At 35.9% G+C, this 9,131-nt stretch overlaps 1 protein-coding gene and 1 long non-coding RNA gene across 2 annotated transcripts in view; both read left to right on the forward strand.

Annotated features, from left to right (window-relative positions):
* Nucleotides 1-9,082, forward strand: part of LOC110020536 — a 23,621-nt gene extending 14,539 nt beyond the window's left edge. Inside the window, exon 4 of the long non-coding RNA XR_002293538.1 lies at nucleotides 9,017-9,082. This is a non-coding gene — a long non-coding RNA (uncharacterized LOC110020536). The remainder of the gene's footprint in view (nucleotides 1-9,016) is intronic.
* LOC110020535 (GTP-binding protein TypA/BipA homolog) overlaps nucleotides 1-9,131 on the forward strand; it is a 107,424-nt gene that overhangs the window by 87,529 nt on the left and 10,764 nt on the right. The gene's annotated exons all lie outside the window — the stretch shown is intronic.

Raw genomic sequence — 9,131 nt, forward strand, 5'->3', positions numbered from 1 at the left:
TGCTGGTGTATATCGTCATCCTCCACCTACTGCTTCTCCGTCGTGCTGCCCACGAAGACTTGTTCCAAGTTCCAAACTGTAGCGACTCCAAGTTTAGTTTATGTTTTGTATTTGTAAGTATAATTATTGAGTCGGTGATCTACTGCTGGGTACCTCCTATAAAATCAGACTACTGGCCTCCTATTCTAAGGTTATAATGCGTAAAAAGAAACAGTAACAGGTGCAGTAAAGAAAAGCCGTAGAGAGTGCAGTAAGGAAAATAATAGTAGAGAAAATGCAGTAAATGTGCAGTAAAGGACATTAAAGTACACAAGTAAAGAAAGTAAAACACTATAAATGTAAAAAAAAACCTATATACCTGAAGAGGCCGCTGCTCTTGTTAATGTGGTCGATGTTGTAGGTATGAGTATAGTGAAAGACTTTAAGAGACGTGCAAATATGACATTTATATAAGTAAGCATGAGCGGCAAAAAGGAACGCCACCTGGAAAGACTCGAGAAAAGCGATAAATAACCCACGACAACTCGAAGAAAGTCATCGAAAACACGAGCAAAATCTGAACAAAGATCGCGAGTGTTTTACAAAATTTTAATAAAACCGTAAGCAACACACGAAGAATCCGAAAAAAGAGAGAAAACCGTAAGCATTCGGGACGTGGTGAACTTAAAATCAGGACCTTGGGTCAAAGTCAAGACACTGGGGCCTTAACAAAATAATCAACACCATATATGTGTGATCCAACACTAAGTAAAAGATCGGTGGCCTAACAGTCACAAATAAGGGTAATTCCTAACTTAGTTCATATGACTGAACCTTGAAATTTTCAGAAAATATTTAGTAAGGATTTCATTTTTCAAAAGAAATTTTAATTTGTCATGCACTTTGAAAGATTTTTTTTTTAGTTGATTATGTGTGTACATATATATATCACTTAAAAAAATTTTCACACTTTAGAAAATTAATGAATCAGTCATATTGGTAGGCTATAACTTCCCACTGTCTGTAAAAGAAATGGGTAACTATTTACTAAGTATTAGAGGTGCAGTAGTGCCAATCCCTCATTCTCTCAAGGTCATTGAGTCAAGATTGTGCTAATACTTCTCACACATACCTAGATGCGTTTTATATCATTGTTCTTTAACCCCGAAACCGACCTACTTACAGACTTGCTTGATGGTTCATATATAGCGGGAGCTATATATGTCCGCTTATGCTTCAGACATAAGCACTTAAGTCAAACCAAGAAACAAGAAAATAAAAGAAGAGAACAAAAGGGTGAGAAAGAGGAGGGATTGGTCCATTTGAAATACAAAAATAATAAAGGATGGATATACCCTCAAAGTTCAAAACCGAATCTAAAATAAATCCCCACATCCAACGATGTGCATTTGAAAGGCTCATTTGAAATTCCCCAAAAATCATGAAAATCATGATCCTAGAAGCTCCCAGCTCCCCAAACTTTTGTAAATCCAAACCTTTGAAATTTCTTACTTTCAAAAAAAGAAACAACATTTTAACCCTTCCACAAGTGCCGTTCTCACTTTCCAAAACAGCAAACAAGGGCCCTCAAACATACTTCAAAATCTCCAAAATAGCACATGTTTGAGCCCCAATTAAACGAGCCAAAAGCCCTTCGAAAGGTAGCTACAAAATTGAAGCCGATCGAGCCAAGAAAAAGCCCCAAAATTTGTATTCAAATCAGTTCCAAAGCCATGTCCAAAATGACCTCTAAAATGTCCTACAACCTACTGACAAACCTCCACCAAAATGAGGCCATACAAGCCACAAAATGATCTCAAAATTGCCCAAAATCGTGGCATAAATAAGCTACAAAGACCCCAAAGACTGCAGCCATATAGCCCACTAAAACATCATTTAAAACTTCCAAACCATGGCCCATATAAGCTGCAAAAGACCCAAAAAACTGCAGCCGTATAGCCCACAAAAATAGCATCTAAAACTTCCAAACCGTGGTCCAAATAAGCTGCAAAAGACTCAAAAAACTACAGTCGTATAGCCCACAAAAATAGCATTTAAAACTTCCAAACTATGGTTCAAATAAGCTGCTAAAGACCCAAAAAACTGAAGCCGTATAGCCCACAAAAATAGCAGTTAAAACTTCCAAGCCGTGGTCCAAATAAGCTACAAGTACCCTCCAAAAATCGCAGCACAAACGGGACACAAAATAATCCCAAATCTTTTCAACACTGCAGCTCAAACCGTGCAACAAAACAGCCCCAAGATCACAAAAATCGCAGCCCAAACAGGGCACCAAAACAGCCCCAACATCACGAAAATCGCAGCCCAAACAATGGGCCAAAAGCCACCCAAAGCCGCAACATTTCAGGCTTACAAAATGCATCTTAAAGCTCTTCCAAATCAATAAGGGAAGATTTAAAATCCAACATAGTATTCCACCCATAGGCCTTCAATAAGACTTTCGTGTAATCTTTCATGAAACAAATAGAATATATCAAAGGCCAACCTTTGTTTAAACTGAAATAGTGCATATTTATAAAAAGAAATTTGCGTTAGACATGGAAATACAAAAGAATTGTTTAGCATATATATAAATATCCACAAGATGGATGGGTAAGAATAATGTTTAAGCAATTTGGAACACAAGTCATCCCAAGGTTTAATTTGAAAATGAAATTTGAGGTTCAAGTATTAGACATGCAAATAAATAGAATTTAAAAAGTGTGTATGTAAATGCCGACTTTTTTTTTGTATTTGCATTGTTTTGCTTCATATGTATCCAAAGGGGAAAGAAGTCGATGGACTCGATAATTGACCTTACAATGGTGAAGGGGACTTTAAATGAATTCACATAGAATTGTCACCTAACTTCCATGTCTTTGCATATCTAACACACAAATTTCACTACTTCAATGTATAATATGCAACGAAAATTCTCAAATCGGGAAGCTACAAGATTTCCAACAACACAAAGCATATAACAAAAGAATTCCCTTATGTTTACATACTTGATATCCAATCTTCAAAACAAAATTCTCATGTGCATATTAAGAAAAAAATTCCATAAGTTCTCATATCGGAGCCAAAAATACCATCATTTTACTTGCATAATGAGCGAAAATATAGCTTTTTCATGCTTGGATAAGGTAGCACAATTGTAAAAAAAAATCGAATTAATTGTTGGATATGTAATCTAAAATCAATAAGTTCTCTCATGTCGGAGGCAAAAATACCATCACTATACTTGCAAGATGAGCAAAAATATAGCTTTTTCATGCATGGATGATGTAGCACAATTGTAAAAAAATCCGGATTAATTGTTGGATATGCAAACCATACAAGTGAAGTTCCAGGAATCTCTCACATCCTAAAAGAAACTAATTTACAGTTATAACCTGCCAAAGTGAAACAAGTTAGGCGCATCTTACACCTTGGACCCATGTAGGAATCTTCCAAAACAGTACCTCAAATACCTTGAACTAACATGAATTAACATGTGGTGCTCAAAATGAGTCTTAAAGCATCAAGCCTTTTCCAAGGAAAGTAGCGCACATTGGAGACAAAAGGACGTTTTAGTTTAAACCTACCTCAAAGAGGCAAAGGAACCACACATATCCAAGTCTTAAAAAAAAGAATAATAAATAAGGAGAATAGGCTCTAGAAACCAACATTATCCTTTCTCAAAATCATGGACGACCCCTCTCAAAATGTTGAACCCACAAGCTTAAGGCATCTCTTTTGTCATATAAAATAGTAAGTTTTACACTCCCAAAATGCCACAACATCAAGCTCCGTCACCTCTTTAAATGAAGCCTTCAAACCTTCCAAACATTTAGACCTTCCAAACATTCTCAAAATAAAGGCAAGAATTTGTTTTTTATTTTTATTTTTATTAAAAAAAAAAGAAAAGAAACTTTCAAAGCTTCAACTACCAACGTAGTGTCAAATCATTTTCCAAACTTCTTTTAATAGAGCATGCGAAACCTTCCAAACCATCTAAAAAAAATGAACAACATGCTAAACAAATTCAAAATTTATGCTTGAGAGACTAAACTTTCATGCAAAACAATCAATCATGCCACCATAAGATGGACTAAAAAAATAAAAGTATAGACCATTCTTCCTCTCTTTTTTTTTTTCTTTTTCCTCTCCTTTTTTCTTTTATCCAGAGAAACATTGAAGCTAGAACAAACAACCAAGCAAACAACCAACGGTAATGAATAGCTAAGGGAGGAAGGTATACCTTGCTTGTTTTTTTTGTTCAAGAGAAGAACAAGAAAAGAAAAGCACCCCAAGAACACCAAACCACTCAAGGGAAAACAACCAGAGAATCCAGAAAAGAAAATGACAGTACTCCCTCCCTTCCTTTGAATTTTGACCAACCCTAAACCCTTCCCCAAGTGGGATTTTTATAGTAGAAGAGCGAGGAGGAAGAATACCTGAACTCACCTCGGGGTGAATCGAAACTTGAAGGCGACGGGCGAGAAACGACAAGAGGCACAGAGGAGCGTGGCGGGTAAAAAGCTGGAGCGCGGCAGGGAGCAGGTGAAGACAGAGGCGTGGCGACAGTGAGGAGCTTTTAGGCAGAGCAGCAAAGAGGAAGGGGCCTCTAGTCGAAGACGCGCTGGCTGGAATGAATTCCACTATAGGGTTCGGTCGCACCAGCTCGCGGGAGAAGAAGGGGATCGGGTTTGGCTAGGGCTTCGCTTGGGAAGCACGGCGAGTTGCGTATGGGTCGCGAATGAGAGAAAGAGAGGGGGCGAGAGGCCGTGCGTGAATTTAGGGGTTAGGGATTTAAGTGAAAAGAATTATTATTTTTTAATTAATATTGAACATCCCTTGATTTGCGTGCTATTTTCTCGCGCATGAAACTACAACAAAGTGGGCATCCTTCCTAGGTAAAATCTACGTTTTGGATGCGACGACACAATCTGTTTCGTCATCCGAGTTCGTTCGGACAATCTCATCGACGATTGGGTAAAAAAAAATGTGTCAAATTTGATTTTCTTCAAATTTCGGGCTCTCGATCGATCGTTTCAAAAAAACTTGTCAAATTTGAAACTGACATTTTGATGGTCAGGTATGAAGAAGGATGTTGTTGAATGTGCATCTTAATGTCTAACATGTTTGATTGTAAAGGCCGAGTATCAGAGACCCAACAGGCTGCTACAATCTTTGCCGATGCCTGAATGAAAATGTGAATATTTTGCTGTGACTTTTATTATTGGATTTCTTTGTTCAAGACGATCATGATAGTATTTGGGTCATTATTGACATATTAACCAAGTCAACTCACTTTTTGCTTATCAGACAAACAAATTCATTGGATAAGCTGCTCAAATTGTGTGTAAAAGAAATTATTAGATTGCATGGTATTTCAAAAGTTATAATTTCTGACAAAGATAAAATATTCACGTCCAAGTTATGGAAAGACATTTAACAACATATGGCTACGTAGTTACATTTCATCACTGTTTACATCCATAAATTGGCAGAAAATCATAGTAAAATTCAAGTATTAGAAGACATGTTAAGGCTTTGTGTTCTTGACTTTGGAGGCAGCTATCACATCCTAATGATCGAGTTTGTTTACAATCACTCTAGTATCAAATTGGCTCCTTATGACACTGTATGACGGAAATTGGAGTACTCCACTCAATTTGGCTGAAGTTGGTGAACGTCAAATGTCAGGTCTCGAGCTTGTTGATAAAACCACATAGAAAATCAACTTAATTAGCTATAGTTTGAAAAATGTTGATGATCGATTGCAGAAATACTATTCCCAAAGCACAAAGCAGTCGAATTTGAAGTTGGAGATTTCATATTTTTAAAAGTTAGGCCAACGAAAGGTACAACTAGAATTGGTTAAGAAAGCAAGCTGAGTCTCAAGTATAATGGTCCTTTTGAAATTATAGAAAATGTCATTCTAGTTGCCTACAGATTAGTGTTACCCACGGAAGTCAGATATTCATGGTGTGTTTCATATTTTAATGCGAAGAAAATGATTTTCAAATTCAGAGCAGAGAATTTCATATGAAGGTATTGAAGTACATAAAAATCTAACATATATTGAAGAGCCTGAAAAGATTTTAGCAACTGATATTAAAAAGCTCATGAACAAACATATTCCTTTTGTGAAGATAAAGTGGAAGCACAAGGCTGAAAAGAAAGCCACTTGGGAAAAAGAAGTCACGCTACAAAAATATCTCTTCTTATTCCAGTAAAATATGAAATTTCGAGGATAAATTTTTTTGTAAAAAGGGGAGACCTGTAACGCCCAAAATTTCTAGAAACTAGGTAAAGTTTAACACATTTGATAACTATTCTAATTTTTTCATCTCTCAGAATTCGATCAAAATAATTTTATTAAATTCTAAGCATGAAATCAATCAATTTCATATAAAGCACTATGCATGAATTGTTAACAGACTGAGAGATATGAAATTCAAAAGTTATATGTTTTTTTAACCTAAATAATCCTTAGTTATATTCCTAATTACACAATTATTGTTCTCAACTGACCTTCAATACTTTCAGTTGTTGTTTTCGGTCAATTAGGGCCTATAGATCTCTGATTTCTTTCCCTCTCTCCCGAATTTCTGCTCCCTCATTCGGTTCCCTCATGCGATAGCTTCCTCGCTTGTTTGTAGGTGATCTCGCGGTCTCCTATGCGATCTGCGTTGTGTCTGATGCTGGGGTGCGGCAGTCGAAAGCCACAGCTCACGATTCAGGATTCTGAGGCAAATTCAAAGGGTACGAACACCTCTTTTATGTCATTTGAGGCTTTCATTTCCTTCCCCACCCTTCCGTTTATATAATTGCCTTGTTTTTGTGTTTTTATCATTTTTGGTAGCCGTTGGAGGTGCCAAAATTGTATCGGAAGCATCCAATTTAAGTTGAAAGCTTTCATATGGGTTTTAGCACGAAATCAACGAGGGGAAGGTGAAGATTAAGGTGTTAGAAACAGTTGGGAAGAAAATTGTTATTTTTGGAAAAACAAATTTATGCCGAAAATCCCTTCTATGGTATGTTTCGAAAAGTAAAGTACATTTTTGAGTTTAATGCATGTTATGAGCCCAAACTTTATGAGTTCCCAGGTTGTCTGTACGAGGCCCACGGTCTCTCTCTACATTTCGTGGTACTGTATCAGGTATCACATATTTGTCCCAATATTGTAGCTGAGAACGCTGCTGGATTTTTTGTGGGAAGCTCCCACGTCACCTATCAAATAGAAAACTATGACTTTTCAATAGATGTAATTCTAATCTTGTTTAACCGGTCTGGCTTAAAGCTAAAAGTTCATCAAACTAAACCATTTAGGTTACCTTACCAATTGGGTAAAGTTGTGAGACCTATAACCAAGTTTTTGTTGTCTTTTAGGCTGTAAGTCTCTTTTATGTGCCTTCTTATACATGTTGGTCTGATCCTAATTAATTTCAGTTGACACACAGCCAACACATCAATTAAATCAAAATTTGAGCTTGCAAAGGATATAAAGCTCCATCCCTTATTAATCTTTGTCCAACTCCGAGATAATAAGCTTATCTACCTAAATCAAATCCACCAGTCAATCCGTATGTATTTTGGATAAAATTTTTCAAGTGAATTTGAAACTCATTGTAACTAATAGTCATTCAATGTTGCTGACCTTTTGTTGGTCATATTTGGCTCTTAATTACAAAACCGTGCCTTGTATTTTTGAACTTTTCAATGAAATTGGTATCCCAACCCTTTGCCAATAATTGAGCAGACATCATTTTCAAAAGAAAGTTTTTGATGCATTGTTAATTTCATATTTTCGCCCCGATCTGATTGGTACACTTAAGTAAGGCAATCCACAATTGCTAATCAGGCTCTCAGAACATTACTGCTCAAAAACGTAATTGTTTTTGGACTAGATCCATTGGTTTACCTGAGATAATGGGATTATAGGTTCTTGGTTCCTTTCACATGACAATTCACTATTTACAAAAACTCACATCCAAGTATAAAGTTGAGTTTAAGCAACCTCCTTAATCAAGTGGGAGAATAATTAACTTTAAGTGCTTGCACTCATAGCAAGTCTCAACCCCAGATTTGAAAAAATCTTGGGCTTGGATCAATGAAAATTTTGTAAAAAATTAAACCTATTTACATGAAGAAAAACTACCCTTCTGTTTCTCATCACAATCAAGGAGTCTCCAAGTGAGGTGAATTTTTTTGAGTGATCATGCATGAAATATCTTTTTTTCCAATTTAACTTTATGGTTTCTCTGTCTTTAGCTGACTGATTTTACCTAAATTTATGCATCACCCAATAGATAGACCCAAAAGTTAATATTATTGTCTTGATACTTTTTTCATAATGAAAAGCATTGGTTTACTGCTGTTATTCACATCGCTTCATCCTATTGAAAAACCGGACTACTACACTTTGTAAAAGCTATTTTTTTGAATTTAGAAACTCATAGAAACCGTGCCACTACACAGTGTAATTTGTTTTAGCTTATCTCTATGTGGTTACATTTAGGAACTTAATTGCTTTAATTTCCTTGCTGTTATATGATTTTTGCATCTGCCTTCTATCAGTATATTTGTATATTCCCTTTAATATTCAACATTATAATTATTGCTCTTATCTCAATTATTTGTGGTAAACTTTATGTATCCCTCTTCATTCATCCTTGATGAGTGCTTAATGTGGCAATTCATCTTTGATGAGTGCTTAATGCGGCATCATTTACAAGCCTTTTTGTACATTTTCTTTGAGCGTACATTTACTCTATTTCTGTTCTTTCCTTTCTATTCCTCTGGTATTAATTCAATGTTTCCCTTGTTGTCTTATATTCTTAGTTGTTCATGCCCAAGCTACATAACTTGTTTTGCACAACCTTATCTTTCATTGCTGCTTCTCCTATTTTTCATTATAAGGCCTAAACTTTCTAGTGTTTAACTAGAAAAATTAAGTGAATTTTAAAATTTTGAAAATTTGGACTTTTTAGATATGTGCTCGTCTTGTTTGAGTGTTTGACATGAATGCTTTCTCTTTTGGATCCAGGTATAAAACTGAGCATGGTGAAAAGCTTGAGCCTATAGAGGAAGTGACAATTGAGGTATAAGAAGATTTCATCTTGTCTGTACATTAGAAAGGAGAAAAATGTCAAAATAGTCCC

Source organism: Phalaenopsis equestris, unplaced genomic scaffold, assembly GCF_001263595.1.
Source record: "Phalaenopsis equestris unplaced genomic scaffold, ASM126359v1 Scaffold000099, whole genome shotgun sequence".
Taxonomy (NCBI): Eukaryota; Viridiplantae; Streptophyta; class Magnoliopsida; order Asparagales; family Orchidaceae; genus Phalaenopsis; species Phalaenopsis equestris.